The sequence below is a fragment of the Trachypithecus francoisi genome, unplaced genomic scaffold (assembly GCF_009764315.1).
Source record: "Trachypithecus francoisi isolate TF-2019V2 unplaced genomic scaffold, Tfra_2.0 Contig01603, whole genome shotgun sequence".
Lineage (NCBI taxonomy): Eukaryota > Metazoa > Chordata > Mammalia > Primates > Cercopithecidae > Trachypithecus > Trachypithecus francoisi.
This window is the reverse complement of record NW_022681445.1, coordinates 2,238,848-2,255,673: the sequence shown is the minus strand read 5'-3', so window position 1 is coordinate 2,255,673 and position 16,826 is coordinate 2,238,848. Positions and strand designations below refer to the sequence as shown.

General features: G+C 44.0%; 1 non-coding gene across 1 annotated transcript; it reads right to left on the bottom strand.

Annotated features, from left to right (window-relative positions):
• Positions 1-9,941: 9,941 nt before the first annotated feature.
• Positions 9,942-10,074, bottom strand: LOC117074351. The gene has a single exon (XR_004433562.1). It is a non-coding gene; the product is annotated as a small nucleolar RNA SNORA68 (small nucleolar RNA).
• Between the last annotated feature and the right edge of the window lie 6,752 nt (positions 10,075-16,826).

Sequence of the window (16,826 nt, the reverse complement as noted above, 5' to 3'; positions counted from 1 at the left end):
GTCTCACTATGTTGCCCAGGCTGGTCTCAAACTCCTGGCCTCAAAAGAGATCCACCCACCTCGGCCTCCCAAAGTGCTGGGATTACAGGCATGAGCCACAACATCCAGCCAAATTAATGTCTTTATATTTATTTAGTTAGTCAGTTTGAGATGGAGTTTCAACCTTTTGCCCAGGCTGGAGTGAAGTGGCAGGATCACACCTCACTGCAACCTCTGGTTCCCAGGTTCAAGCGATCCTCATGTGTCAGCCTCCCGAGTAGCTGGGATTACAGGTGCGCACCACCACGCCCAGGTAATTTTTGTATTTTTAGTAAAGATGGGGTTTCTCCATATTGGCCACGTTGGTCTCAAACTCCTGACCTCAGATGATCCTCAGCCTGACCTCCTGATCCACCTGCCTCAGCCTCCCAAAGTGCTGGGATTACATGTGTGAGCCACTGCGCACTGCCGACTTTCTGTTTTTGTCCTAAATTTTCTTTTCTTTAAAACCTTCCTTACCAAAAATACATCTTCATAACTTTCTTCACATCTCTTCTCTACTTCCTGGTTCCTTTCTACCTTGTTTCCTGAATAACATTTTAAAGTCTGTAATTTGAATTAATCTTCAGATAACTTCTGAATTAGATAAAATTATTCTTTCTCTCAATAAAAACATATCTTCTTGGGTACATATTACATACAGAATTATATCTTAACTAGAATTCTTTTCCTTAGTAACTTGAAATGTCGAAAACCTAGGAAGCAAGAAATCCTGAGCTACCTATCACATATTAGCTTTTTATAAATGAGAACCATTCCATGATTTTTAGAAACATGTTTCCCCACATCATAATCTTTTCTTAACTGGAAATGACCCAGACATCCAATGACCAGCAAAAATAACTTTAAGATTTTAAGTTACACAAAAAGTTCACCTATAGCACTTACTCATTGATATTTTGTTTTTAGCAGTTTATCTAGATTATTTATAAATCATTTCCTTGTTATCTATTTTACAAACTGTGAATATCAAGTGTTCACCTTTTAAGAACCTTAAAGGTAACTACATGGGCATTTTCACCAATAACTCAGAATATTCTGCTGTTTTTTTCATTAAACCAATAATATTAAATTAGTCTTACTTATTTAAAAATGTGCATAAAGATCATTTTGTTTTGGCTGGGTTTACAGTTTTATAACCTTCTGTGCCAAACCCTGATACCTCAAGATATCTAGCAGAGACAAATATAAAACCCAAACAAAAGTGTATACTGACAACTCTGAAGACATTTCTATTTTTATTTTACCAATAATTTTATTTGTTTGTTTTTTTGAGACAGAGTCTCCATCTGTTACCCAGGCTGGAGTACAATGGCGCCATCTCGGCTCACTGCAACCTCCACCTCCTGGGTTCAAGCGATTCTCCTGCCTCAGCCTCCCGAGCAGCTGGGACTACAGGCACCCACCACCACGCCTGGCTAATTTTTGCATTTTTAGTAGAGACAGGGTTTCACCATGTTGGCCAGGCTGGTCTCGAACTCCTGACCTCCAATGATCTGCCCGCCTCGGCCTCCCAAAGTGCTGGGATTACAGGTATGACCCACCGTGTCCAGCCTCAGTTAGGCTTGTTCAACCTACAAATGGGAATTCCTTTACAAATTTCCCAAACTGAAAGGAGCAGATCCTGCTGTCTGCTCTGGGTCCACAAAGTGCACTATCTGGATGCAGTTGTCAAATTTCAAAGGCTGTTCTTCCGAGGCAATCAGGAACACTGTTGAGGCTGGCTGCAGAGGGGCCAGAGAGAAGGAAACTCATCTCCAGCCAAAATTGCGTGGGCAGCTGCTTAGGAGGGCTTCTGAGCCTCCCGGCAGCCCATCACAGCCAAGCCACAAGCAAAGCATATTGGGTCAGAGAACCAAAATCTGTTACTAAAACACAAGGGGCTCCATCTAGGTTCTGCTGCTCGCAGCACAGAAAGACAAATCACTGAGACAACAATGATTGCCAGGGAAGAAGGTTTTAATCAGATGCAGCAGCCAAGGAGATGGAAGATCAGTCTCAAATCCATCTCCCTGACCAACTAAAATTAGGGGTTTATATAGCAGGAAAGAAATGTAACTATGTATGGGAAAACAGAGGAAGCAATCATGATGAATGAGGGGTCTGGTGTCTTAATGTCTGGATGCAATGATCTGGTGAGTTCAGTTATTTGATACCTTTTGAGAGGCCTGGTATCTCCTTGTCTGGATCTGGTGAGTTTCAAGTTTTAAGACCAGAAGGGTCAATTTCTATGTTTATCAAAAAAAAAAAAAAAAAAAAAACCTGTTTTGGCCAGATGCAGTGGCTCATGCCTGTAATCCCAGCACTTTGGGAGGCCAAGGCAGGCGGATCACCTGAGATCAGACGTTGGAGACCAGCCTGGCCAACATGTCGAAACCCGGTCTCTACCAAAAATACAAAAATTAGCAGGGCGTGGTGGCAGGCACCTGTATTCCCAACTACGTGGGAGAATGAGGCAGGAGAATTGCTTGAAGCTAGGAGGTAGAGGTTGCAGTGAGCCAAGATGGTGCCACTGCACTCCAGGCTGAGTGACAGAGGGAGACTCCAACCCAAAAGAACAAACAACCAAAAACACTGTCTATGGGGGCTGGGCGCCGTGGCTCATGCCTGTAATCCCAGCACTTTGGGAGGCCGAGACGGGCGATCAAGAGTTCAGGAGATCGAGACCATCCTGGCTAACACGGTGAAACCCCGTCTCTACTAAAAACACAAAAAATTAGCCGGGCGTGGTGGCGGGCACCTGTAGTCCCAGCTACATGGGAGGCTGAGGCAGGAGAATGGCGTGAACCCAGGAGGCGGAGCTTGCAGTGAGCCGAGATCGCACCACTGCACTCCAGCCTAGGCAACAAAGTGAGACTCCGTCTCAAAAAAAAAAAAAAAACTGTCTATGGGACTGTTAGGTTGATTTCAATATTAGCTTATAATTTTCTTTCCGTGTGAGATCTTTTTCCAGTTTTTTGGTTTTTGGTTTTTGTTGTTGTTTTTTGAGACAGAGTCTTGCTCTGTAGCCCAGGCTGGAGTGTAGTGGCACAATCTCAGTTCACTGCAGCCCAGAGCTTCCCAGGCTCAAGCAATCCTCCCACCTCAGCCTCCAGAGTAGCTGGGACTACAGGAGTGCACCACCACACCTGGCACATTTTTGTATTTTTTGTAGCGATGTGTTTTGCCATGTTGCCCAGGCTGGTCTTGAACCAGTGGACTCAAACGATCCGCCCACCTCGGACTCCCAAAGTGCTGGGATTACAGGTATGAGCCTCTGGACCTGGCCTTTTTCCAGTTTTCATATTAAGGTGAATGTAGCTTCTTAAATGAGTTGGATAGCATTCTCTTTAATTATTGTTATTTAAATAATTAAGAGTTCTCTGTTTTCTTGTGGGTTGAGCAACACTCTCCTATAAAACTCTCTGGGCCTGGTTGTATTTTCTTTATGTGTGTGACTATTTTAGGTGACTAGGTATCTTCACTATTGTATCAGTTCATCAATGGTCTCTGTCTGAATTCTATTACCTCTTGAATTCATTTAGAAAATGTATATTTTTCTAGAAAAGTGTCTATTTCGGCCGGGCGCGGTGGCTCAAGCCTGTAATCCCAGCACTTTGGGAGGCCGAGACGGGCGGATCACGAGGTCAGGAGATCGAGACCATCCTGGCGAACACAGTGAAACCCCGTCTCTACTAAAAATACAAAAAACTAGCCGGGCGAGGTGGCGGGCGCCTGTAGTCCCAGCTTCTCGGGAGGCTGAGGCAGGAGAATGGCGTAAACCCTGGAGGCGGAGCTTGCAGTGAGCTGAGATCCGGCCACTGCACTCCATCCAGCCTGGGCGACAGAGCGAGACTCCGTCTCAACAAAAAAAAAAAAAAAAGAAAAGTGTCTATTTCATTGTGAGTTTTCTAATGCATTTCTATAGAGGAGATCGTAATAATCTATGAGTTCTGGAAACTTTACTGTTTCTATCATAGTGTGCCCTTTTTCCTTTGTACTATTGTCTATTATGCCTCTTATTTTTCTCAGTTTTCCAAGTGATTAACCTGTTTTAAATTCTCTTAAATTAATTGACTTTCAGTTTTGTTCATCACCTTGTTTTCCTTGTTTATAACATTCTGCTTTTATACTTACTGTTTTCTTCCTTCAATTGTCTTTGAGTTTACTAATATGGTTGCTTATGGCAGTTTGGTCATCATCCCCCAATATCTTTTTCCTTTTCCTTCAGAGATACGGAATTGTAATTGGACTCAGGACTTCTTATCTAAACTCTATAGTTCTTAATCCCCTTTGCCACTACCTGTCATCATATGACCAACTTCTGACCAATGGAATGGAGGACCCCTTCTTTTCTTTCTTCTTTCTTTTTTTTTTTTTTTTTTGAGACAGTGTCTCCCTCTTGTCATCCAGGCTGGAGTGCATTGGCACCATGAATCATGACTCATTGCAGCCTGTACCTCCTGGGCTCAAGTGATCTTCCCACCTCAGCCTCCCAGGTAGCTGGAACCACAGGTTTGCTGCCATACCCAGCTAATTTTTTTATTTTTTTGTAGAGACGGGGTCTCACTATGTTGCCCAGGCTGCTCTTGAACTCTTGGGCCTCTTGAACTCCACATCGGCCTCCCAAAGTGCTGAGTTTACAGGCAGGAGCCATCTCACCCAGCCCAGGTCTTGCATTAAAAAAAAAAAAAAAGTATGTGCACGCTCTTAAGCTCATTTCCACTGTCTGATTACTGAAAGGTGATGACAACCAGATAGTGCTACTTTTGACATGTAAATGAAAGGCTTATGTTGAGTTTGACATAAATGCCTGCCAATCCTGGACCTGCCACCTACCACAAGACTATCTTATGAGAAGAAAATAGTGGTCTATCTTATTTAAGTTTCTATATTTTGGGGACTCATTGATAAAAGTACTGAGCCTGGCCAGGTGTGGTGGCTCACGCCTGTAATCCCAGCACTTTGGGAGGCTGAGGTGGGTGGATCACCTGAGGTCGGGAGTTCGAGACCAGCCAGGCCAACACAGTGAAATTCCATCTCTACTAAAAATACAAAAATCAGCCAGGCATGATGGCACGCCCCTGTAATTCCAGCTACTCAGGAGGCTGAGGTGGGAGAATTGCTTGAACCGGGAGGCAGAGGCTGCAGTGAGCTGAGATTCTGCCACTGCACTGCAGCCTGGGCAACAGAGCGATACCTCATCTCAAAAAAAAAAAAAAAGTACTGAGTACTGATTCTCTACCTTTTCTGAACATTCTGATCATTAAGTGTAAATTTTTGTGTGTAATATATGCATTAAAAACTTAATGCATATATTAATTTAATTTAATTAATTTCTGTCTAAATACCACCTTTCATCACCCAAGTTTTTTTTTTTTTTTTTTTTTAAGACCGGGTCTAACTCTGATGTCCAGGCTACAGTGCAGTGGCGCAGACATGGCTCACTGCAGTCTCCTCCTCGGCTCAAGTCATCCTCTCACCTCGGCCTCCAAACTGCTGGGATTACAGGCATGAGCTACCACACCCAGCCCACACAACCTTTCATGGATTCTGTTCTGTTGCTATTCAGCTCTAAATATTTTGTAATTTTCTTTTCAGTTTCTTTTTTTTAAACCAGTCATTATTTAGAAATGTTTTTAAATGCCCCTACTAGGGGCAGGGGAAGGTTATACTTTCATTCTATTACTTATAATTTGATTTCTTGAAGCCAGAGAGTATGCTCTATATCAGCGCTGTTCAAACCATCTGCAGTGAAAAACCAACTTAAAAAAATTTTCCAATCTGTTGCACACTGATATTTCTGTAAGATATAATACGAATAAATCGGCCAGGCACGGTGGCTCACGCCTGTAATCCCAGCACTTTGGGAGGCTGAGGCGGGTGGATCACAAGGTCAGGAAATCGAGACCATCCTGGCTAACACAGTGAAACCCCGTCTCTACTAAAAATACAAAAAATTAGCCAGGCGTGATGGCGGGCGCCTGTGGTCCCAGCAACTCAGGAGGCTGAGGCAGGAGAATGGCGTGGGCCCGGGAGGCGGAGCTTGCAGTGAGCTGAGATCTGGCCCCTGCACTCCAGCCTGGGTGACAGAGCAAGACTCCATCTCAAAAAACAAACAAAAAAAAAGAATAAATCACTAGAAAAATAGAATTTTAAAATGATGTATAAAATACAAAGCCAAATTTTTACTGTTAAAGGCAGCAGACATAAAAATATGTTATAAAAGTTTCTAAACACTCTCAATTTCTGTATTTATCTCATTACAGATGGGTAACAGAGTTCACTGACTGGCACCACTCTACAAACTATATTCGTAATGGCACTGGGGTTTATACAATATATATAACATATAATATACAACTACCTTACATAATGACCCTTTAGTTAACAACATTTGCCAAAGCAGCTCTTGAAAATTATATCACCTTTTGAACAGACTCCTTTTTTTAATGACATAATGACTTTTCACCCCCAACATACATTTAAATAAATATGCTAAAAGAAGTGATAATTCAACATTACAGCTTAATGCAAAAATACACTCACCAATTATAGGACGTAAGAATTCCTAGTCAGAGACTATCATATGGAACGAATTTGGATCGTGCCCTGTACTTGAATGAACCGCAATGTGTTCTGCTTATTTATTTCTTTTAGCATACAGACATCAAGCAAAAGAAATAAACATCCCAAATTGAGAACAAAACAGGAAGAAGCAGCTGGTAGAACTGTGGAAAGTTTTGTAATTCTTGAAAAGGTGAGGCAAGCCAAGGACACAGTAAAAGTAAAGTTTCAATGAAGTCTGAATTGTGCATACAAAACTTCAAAGGGCCCTGGCAACAGAGCTCCCACTTTATGGTAATAACATTACATTGTTCTTAAGAATTTCTGAGTTTGAAAAAATAAAAAATAATAAAATAAAATCATTATATTGAGGGAAAATATCACATAAAAATGAAGTAGGTATTAATAGTAAAGAGAGTCAGTATTACATGACCTGGTCTGGTGAGGAGTTGGGGATTTTCACTGTAAAGAATGACTGTGGGTAGACAAAAATGGTTTATGAAAAAGGTTAAACTGAGCCTGCACCCTGGAGCAGAGCTTCTGAAACTTTGATGTGCACACAAATCACCCGCGGATGTTGTGGAATGCTCGTTCTGGTTCAGGGGTCCAGGCCAGGGCCTGAGAGTCTGCGTTTCCAACAGGATCTCAGGTGCGGCCTTTGGAGCTGCTGGGCTGCACAGCAGGGGTCTCTGGGATCCTGCAGAGCTGTTGCGTTTCCCGCTGGCTTTGCAGAAAGTCTGTGTCACCAAGTCCTATATCGCACACACCTGCCAGCACCACTGCTAGAAAGACAATGGGGGACCGGATGAGGCAGAAACCCATTCCCTCGGGTGGCCTGTGGGAAGGGGCTGAGGCAGGTGGTGGCTTCAGATTCCTCCCCTGTCCCTTGGATGGCCCTTGGATGGAAGGTTGGGGTGGAACAAGGAGTCAACGGCTCTCATAATTAATACTTTCACCAAGGCCAAGCCCTGAGGATTTCCCACATTCGGAGGGGAGGAGAGAGAAAATTATGAGAGAGATGACAGATATGGAGAACAGAGAATGCGGCACCAACACACAGATAGTTACCGTTCCTGGCCAAGAGATGCAATCATGAAAGAGCTTTGGAAACAATTTTCCTAAACTTAAGAAAGATCAGTATCTGCAGACTGAAGGAATTTACCACATTTCAGGAGAATCAGCTATCTACACGTACATACATTTGGCAACAATTTTTTTTTACTTTTTTATTTTTGAGCAGAGTCTTTCTCTGTGGCCCAGGCTGGAGTGCATTGGCGCCATCTCGGCTCCCTGCAACCTCCGCCTCCCAGGTTCAAGCAATTCTCCTGCCTCAGCCTCCCAAGTAGCTGGGACTACAGGCACATGCCACCACGGCTGGCTAATTTTTGTAGTTTTAGTAAGAGACGGGGTTTCACCATATTGGCCAGTCCTGGCCTCAAGTAATCCTCCTACCTTGGCCTCCCAAAGTGCTGGGATTACAGGCATGAGCCACTGCTCCTGGTCCGACAATTTTTAACTACAAGGAAAAAAAACTCCTGCAATCATGATGACAGGAGGAAACAGATCATCTTTTCTTGAGGACTTGCCTTGTGTCTGACACATACTTGGTGCTTTACACGAATTCTCTTATTTAAACCACACAGCGTCCCAATAAAGGGGCGGCGCTGGCCCGGAAGTTGACTGGATGCAGGAACTCAACCGATGTTGTCGGGGTCCCTCTGCTCTCCAGCTGCTCAGCTCCGGTTGGTTCTGTGTGGTAGCCTGAGCCTCTCCTACTGCAGACAGGCTTCCAGGTGAGGCCCGGGCAGCTCCAGGTTCACGTAATCCTAGCTCAGGAACCGCAGAAGGGAGCAAGAGTCTCCCTCCTGGTTTGCCCATAGCAGGACTCCTGTTGTCTTCAGGGTACACGCTCAACACTTAGATCCAGCACAGTGGCCAACAGAGTTCAGTGAGACATTGGTCAGGGGGTGAAGCTACTATGATTGCAAGTCCCACCTGAATCAAAAGGTGGGAGTGAAAAAAACCCAAACAACTAAAAGGGAGGAAGGATGGTTTGGCCAACAAATGCAAAGGGTCCACGAAAGGGAGGGTCTATGAGTTGCCACACATTACAGGAGAGATCAACTTGTCCAAGGTCACACATCCAGTAAATGGGAAAGCCAGGACTCAAACCAAGGCAGTCCAACCCCAGACTCTTACCCACCCTGCTCTAAGGAAACAAAGCCTGTTTGGTTTCAGAATTCTCTGCAACATTAGCTTTCAGAAGAAAACAGAGCAACAGCTGGACTTTCTGGAGAAAAAGATTGTAACTGAAGATTCATACACTCTGCCAAATTGTCTTTCACAATTTCAGGATCGCTAAAAAGCATTAAACACACACCATGTGACAGGCACTGTTCTAAGTGCTTTATATGTATATTGAGCCATTCACTCCATGAACAACTCTATAATACAGGACTTCTTATCCTTATTTCACAAATGAGAAAACCAAAGCCCACAGAAGTTAGGTAACTTACCTAAGAGTTAGGATTGCATCTAGGCAGTCTGATCTTCTGAGCTATGCTGTAAACTTCTCTGATCTCAGAATATGGGATGTCTCCTTTTATTAAACCTTCTTTAATTTATTTCAGCAATGTTTTGTGGTTTTCATTCTTTCTTCAAATATTTTCTCTTCTCCTTTCTCCTTTTCTTTTTCTAGTATTCCCATTACATGTATATTGGTATGTGGTTAATGGTGTCCCAGATTTCTGTGAAGCTGTTAATTTTTCTTCATTCTTTTTCTTACTCTGTTCTTAAGATTGCATAATCTCTATAGATCTTCAAATTTTTTCTTTTTCTTTCTTTCTTTCTTCCTTCCTTCCTTCCTTTCTTCCTTTCTTCTTTCTCTGCCTCTTTCTCTCTCTCTCTCTTTCTCTCTCTCTTTCTTCCTTCCTTTCTTTTTTTCTTTCTTGGCATACCCGAGTGTATTTGGGGCACACTGGGGTGAGAGGGCCCTGCAACTAGCAGAAGGTGTTGGGCCTCTTGGTAGTGAAGCATGGCTTGTGCTGATGGCGCAGGATGCGGCGGAGCAGCAGGAACTTGATATTGGAGTCGTGGAACTGCACTTGCTGGCTGTAATCTCCTCCAGTGGGCCAGGGTGTGGTGCTGGGCACCCATGTCGAGGTCTATAAAAAGGAGGAGGGGGCAGGGTAACCGCATTTCCTGGGCTCTAGGCATTTGGCAAACCTCCTATTGAGTACCTGTCCAGTGACCTGGTACATTCTGTCAGGCACAGCCATTGCCTGGAGGCCGTGACTTGGGGCTGACTGGGGGACCAGATGGCCACAGCCTCTGGTCCCAGCAGGCACTGGCCACCAGGGAGGTAAGCCTCTAAGTTCACTTTAAGGAGCATGGCCACAGCCACCAAAGATAATGAGATTCGCTTGCTGTTTGCAGCTCTGTTTAAACCATCACTTCAAGAAACAGTGATTCTTCAGGTTTAGGTGCAACTGATTCTTTTTTTCTTTTTTTTAAGGGACAGCTGTCCTAGAGGGTAACACCAATTAATTTTGATGCTTTTTTCTTTAGTGCATTATTATTATTATTATTATTTATTTATTTATTTATTTATGACAGGGTCTCACTCTATCACCCAGGCTGGAGTGCAGTGGCACAGTCACAGCTCACTGCAGTCTCAACCTCCTGGGCTCAAGCAGTCCTCCCACCTCAGCCCCCTGATTAACTGTGACTGCAGGTGCATGCCACCACACCCTGCTAATTTGCTGCTTTTTTTTTTTTTTTTTTTTTGTAGAGGCAGGGTTTCACTATGGGTTTTGCCCAGGCTGGTCTCAAACTCCTGGGCTCAAGCGATCTGCCTGCCTCGGCCTACCAAAGTGCTGGGATTACAGGTGTGAGCCACTATGTCTGGCCTCCTTTAACTTTTTTTTTTTTTTGACAGGGTCTCACTCTGTCACCCAGGCTGGAGTGCAGTAGCACACAATCTCGGTTCACTGCAACGTCTGCTTCCCAGGCTTAAGTGATCCTCCTACCTCAACCTCCCGAGTAGCTGGGACTACAGGTCCGCACCACCAAACCCGGCTAATTTTTATATTTTTAGTAGAGACGGGGTTTCGCCATGTTGGCCAGGCTGGTCTTGTACTCCTGACCTCAGGTGATCTGCCCACCTCGGCCTCCCAAAGTGCTGGGATTACAGGCATGAGCCACTTTGCCTGGCCTCCTTTAACCCTTTAAACATGGTTTCCCCTGGTTTTTTGAATATATTTGTAATAGCTGCTTTGAGGTTTTGCTAAGTTCAACCCATTGACCCCTCAAAAGCAATTTCTATTGCCTGCTTTTTCCTTATGTATTGGTCACACTTTCTTTTTTCTTGCATGTCTTGTAATTTTTTTTGTTGTCGAAAACGACATTTTAGAGACTATGGTAGCAACTCTGGATACTGATTCCCCCTTACCTACCTACAGGACCTATTGTATTTGCTTGTTATTTGTTTAGTGACTTGATTGGACTAGTTTGGTGAAGTCTAGGTTCCCGTGCAATGTGGAGCTGCTAGTGTTTTCCTCAGAGGCCACAGCCTTGGGCACACAGTCTCCATGACCACCAGGGATGACTGACTCTAGGCTCTCTATTTCCCTGATCAACTTGTTAAGCTTTTGGCTGGTCTACTTCATACTCACTTGTTAGCCTCTTCTAATTTCTAGGTGACTGTTTTATGGATTTTTTTTTTTTTGACAGAATCTCCTTCTGTTGCCCGGGTTGGAGTGTAATGGCGTGATCCTGGCTCACTGCAACCTCCACCTTCCCAGTTCAAGTGATTCTCCTGCCTCAGCTTCCTGACTAGCTGGGATTACAGGCGTCCACCAACATGCTTGGCTAATTTTTGTATTTTTAGTAGAGACAGAGTTTCCCCATGTTGGCCAGGCTGGTCTCGAACTCCTGACCTCAAATGATCTGCCCGCCTCGGCCTCCCGAAGTGCTGGAATTACTGGCGTGAGCCACCACACCCGGCCAGCAATCTGTTCTTTTGGTTTGCCTCTCCTGCTGGACAGAACCTCTGTACCACTACTCCTGAGCTGGAAGAGGGGAGGAAGATGGTGGCCTGCTTTTCCCAGAGTGACACACTTGCTCTTCAAGAGGGGCACTGGACAAAGACAGTAGCCCCTGGTCTTCTCATCTCCCTCCTCCTGGCGTGGAAACTCTACCCTGTGAGTAAGCAGGGCACAGTACTGCAGCCTGCCTCCATGCAGTAGAACTTCTGCTCTAAGGTGGAGGCTGGAAGGAGGAGGGAGCTCCAATCCTCTGCCCTGCAGTTGCCTGGAATACAACTTCTGTGACACAGAACTGGTGGTGATGAAAGATGCTGATGGCCTGCCCTTCCTGGAGTAAAACCATAGCCCTACTCTGGGATCTGGGAAGAAAGGGTGCCCCATCTTCTTGGCTGTGTTTTCCCAGAGTAGAGCTTCTAACACACTGAGCTTGAGGTGGGAGGACAGGAAGCATTTTGGGGTTCAAATGCCACAGACTCCCATTGTTCTTCCCCAGGTTTAGTAGGTAGATTTTCTTGAATAAGTTTCTCCACTTGAGCAGTTCAAGACCAGCCTGGGAGGTTGAGGCTGCAGTGAACCATGATCATGCCACTGTACTCTGTCCTGGGCAACAGAGCAAGATCCTATTCCCCCCCAAAAATATGAAGACAGAAAGACAAAAACAATAATAATTTTCACCAATTAAAGTTTGTTCCATTTGGGAGTATAATCTACTGATCTCCTCATCCCAGTATTTTGAAAGTCCTCTACCTCAATCAGGTTTTTTTAAAGGTAAAAATAAGTTTGTTTGGTAATATTATAAATTCATGGGCTCAAACTTATTTGATGTGTTTCAATCAACTGCAATTATTTCTATTGATACTCAAATTATTTTAATTTTGGCTAGTAGGAACTTCTTTAAGTTGGCTCCTTAGTCCTTTTGATGGGAACCTAGCAATTATTGATAACTTTCCTGCTATTAAAATAGCTTATACAGGCCAGGCGCGGTGGCTCACGCCTATAATCGCAGCACTTTGGGAGGCCAAGGCAGGAGGATCACCTGAGATCGGGAGTTCGAGACCAGCCTGACCAACATGGAGACACCCCATCTCAACTAAATATACAAAAATTAACCGAGCATGCTGGCCTGTAATCCCAGCTACTCGGGAGGCTGAGGCAGGAGAATCACTTGAACCCAGGAGGTGGAGGCTGCAGTGAGCTGAGATGGTGCCATTGCACTCCAGCCTGGGTGACAAGAGTGGAACTCCATCTCACAAAAAAACAAAAAACAAACAAACAAAAAACACCTTATACATTACTTTCCCAATACCCACAGAATGCTTTTGGAAAACTGAAAGGTTGCATTTGCCAGTATCAAAAGGAGTGTATATGCCTTCCAAGGAACTGAAGAAGATAAAAGCAAACACTCAAAAGGGAGAAGAAAAAAAACAATAGAAAAACCATAAGGCTGGGCGCGGTGGCTCACGCCTGTAGTCCCAGCACTTTGGGAGGCCGAAGAGGACAAATCACTTGAGGTCAGGAGTTCGAGACCAGCCTGGTCAACATGGCAAAAACCCCCACATCTACTAAAAATACAAAAAAAAATTAGTTCAGTGTAGTGGCACGCGCCTGTAGTCCCAGCTCAGGAGTCTGAGGCACAAGAATTGCTTCAACCCAGGCAGCAGACGTTGGCAGTGAGCTGAGATCGCGCCACTGCACTCCAACCTGGGGCAACAGAGCAAGACTCCATCGCAATAAAAAAATTTTTAAAAAAGAAAAATCACAAAAGAAAACAATGACAAGGAAACATTAAAAATAGCATAGGAAAATATGGCAGGTGCAGTGGCTCACACCTGTAATCCCAGTACTTTGAAAGGCCGAGGCAGGATTGCTTGAGCCCAGGAATTTGAGACAAGCCTGGGCAATATAGTGAGACACTGTCTTTACAAAAAATTTTAAACATTAGCTGGCTGTGGTGAGGTGTGCCTGTAGTCCCAACTGCTTAGGAGGCTGAGGTGGGAGGATCACTTGAGTCCAGGAAATGGAAATTGCAGTGATCCGAGATCACCCCACTGCACTCCAGCTACGGAAAAGGACCCTGTCTTAAAAATAAAAACAAGAGAAGAAAAATATGGCCTGTATAATAAAACAGATGAGGCCAGGCGCGGTGGCTCACGCCTGTAATCCCACCACTTTGGGAGGCTCAGGCGGGTGGATCATGAGGTCAGGAGATCGAGACCATCCTGGCTAACATGGTGAAACCTGTCTCTACTAAAAATACAAAAATTAACCAGGCATGGTGGGGGGCGCCTGTAGTCCCAGCTACTCAGGAGGCTAAGTCCCAGCTACTCAGAATGGCGTGAACCCGGGAGGCGGAACTCGCAGGGAGCCGATATCCTGCCACTGCACTCCAGCCTAGGTGATATATTAGCAATGATAAATATAAATGGACTCTACTCCTCTATTAAAAATTAAGACCCCCAAACTGAATTCAGATTTCAATTTTATGTTATTTAAAATAAGCACAAAATGCAACAAAAAGATTAAAATAAGAGAAGGGGACATATATAAAACAAATGCAAATTAGGAGAAATCAAAGATGAAAATACTTACATTAATAGAATTTGACACTCCATAAATAAATAAATGGCATTGAAATGGATGAAGTGAATATATTAAGGATAGAGAATCACTTAATAATAAGTCTCAACAGCTTCCTGGAAAGAAACACATACAGCAGACAATATACCTATTTTTCCTAGTATCTGTGCAATGTTTAAGAAAACTGAATATACAGTATAGCTGGACTAACAGTGGCACTTAAATAGAGTTCACTTGCTAAAGAAGACTCACAGGACCCCAAATGACAAAGCTTACAAGTCTACACTGTATTACAAGGAAGGGACCCACTATAGCAAGAGCATGAAAGTCAGGCTATCCACCAAGCAGGGGACTCCACAAAGGGCCTGGAGAGGCCAGGTGCAGGCTATTCCTGTCTTTTCTTCCTGGTACTACCACGTGTTCCATGCGCATCTTGTATTTTTCCTGCCCTAGACCTAGAGGCAGCCATTTCTTCAAGGAGCTCTGGTTTCCTTTATTGGAGACTGGTATTTGGAAACGAAGATCTGGGTGCTAAGTGTGCTCAGTGCTGCTGGGATCTCACTGCTTCTAGCCCATCTCAACAGTCAAAGCTAGGAAATATATTTATGTATACTAACCTATATATATGTATACATCTATATTTCTGTATCCATCTCCTGTTACATAAAAATTATATCAGGCCATTGTTTTGGACTAAGCTCCTACACTAGGCCCCAACAGAGCAGACTATACACCAGAATGGAGTCATTCATACTAAAGATCTACATCATGGCTGGGCGCGGTGGCTCACGCCTGTAATCACAGCACTTTGGGAGGCCAAGGCAGGCGGATCACCTGAGGTCAGGAGTTCAAGACCAACCTGGCCAACATGGTGAAACCCCATCTCTACTAAAACTACAAAAATTAGCTGGGTGTGGTGGTGGTGCGTGCCTGTAATCCCAGTTACTAGAGAGGCTGAGGCAGGAGAATTGCTTGAACCCTGGAGGCAGAGGTTGCAGTGAGCCAAGATCGTGCCACTGCACTCCAGCCTGGGCGACAGAGCGAGACTCTGTCTCAAAAAAAAAAAATCTACATCATCAGACTAAAACTGAGTTGTTAGCTGGCCGTCTGAGAAATCAGGAGACAGACAAAGCCCAATTTCCCAAGCAGGCCAGTTTCCATCGGCATGATAATGAAGTTCCCTTTGCCTTTAGTCCTTATAACAAAAAGTAATCTGAAGTAACCTCATGTTAACCAATCAATTATTTGTCTATTGTTCTCTTTCCCTGTTTCCACTTTACAAGGAAAGTAACTTTGAAATGACCAGTCCACTTTTTGCTCTTTGTTTCTGCTTTCTTTAGCCCTTTCTGTCTATAAAATCAACCTCCTCTGTGCAGTCCGTTGGAACACTTACTCTATTTTACAGAATAAAATGTTACCCAATTCTAGAATCACACACAAAAAAGCAAACTAAGATCTTAAAACTACATTGTTGTGATTTTGCTCTTTGATGCTCCCAACTAAAGTACAGTGTTTATATACAGTTGTTTTTATTATTTTTTGTTGTTGTTGTTGTTTTGACACAGTTTCACTCTGTCATCTAGGCTGGAGTACAGTGCCTGGGTCTCAGTTCACCACAACCTCCATCTCCCAGGTTCAAGTGATTCTCCTCCCTGAGTCTCTCTAGTAGCTGGGATTACAGGCGCTCGCCACCAAACCTGGCTAATTTTTATATTTTTAGTAGAGATGGGGTTTTACCATGTTGGCCAGGCTGGTCTTGAACTCCTGACCTCAGGTGATCCGCCCACCTCAGCCTCCCAAAGTGCTGGGATTACAGGCGTGAGCCACCTTGCCCAGCCTACGTACAGTCTTTTTTGTCTTTAGCCTTACACTATCTAGTCAAAACACTTTTTTGCAAACGTTGCTTAATCAGCAACTTCTTCCCCACCATCTTCAGTAATGTCATACATTTTTCATAAAATTACATTTTTATTATTTTTTAATTGACAAATAAAAATTGTACGTTAACCCTGTACAAAATGTTGTTTTGAAATATGTATACATTATGTGAAATGACTAAAGCTAATTAACATATGCATTTCTTCTCACACTTATTATGTTTCATGGTGAGAACACCTAAAATATACTCTTAGCAACTTTCAAGTATGCAATATATTGTTATTAACTACATGCAGCACGATGTACAATAGCTCTCTTGCACTTACTCCTCCTGTCTAACTGAAATTTTCTATCCTTTGATCAATATCTCCCCAACACCAGCACCCCTCCCCTTCCCCAGCCTCTGGTAACCACCTTTCTACTCTCTGCTTCTTTATTTCTTATGTTTTCAACCTTTTTTTTTTTTCTTGAGATGGAGTTTCGCTCTTGTTGCCCAGGCTGGAGTGCAATGGCGCCATCTCAGCTCACAGCAACCTCCACCTCCCGGATTCAAGCGATTCTCCTGCCTCAGCCTCCCAAGTAGCTAGGATTATAGGCATGTGCCACCACGCCTGCTAATTTTGTATTTTTAGTAGAGATGTGGTTTCTCCAAGTTGGTCAGGCTGGTCTCGATCTCCCAATCTCAGGTGGTCCGCCCACCTTGGCCTCCCAAAGTGCTGGGATTACAGGTGTGAGCCACCA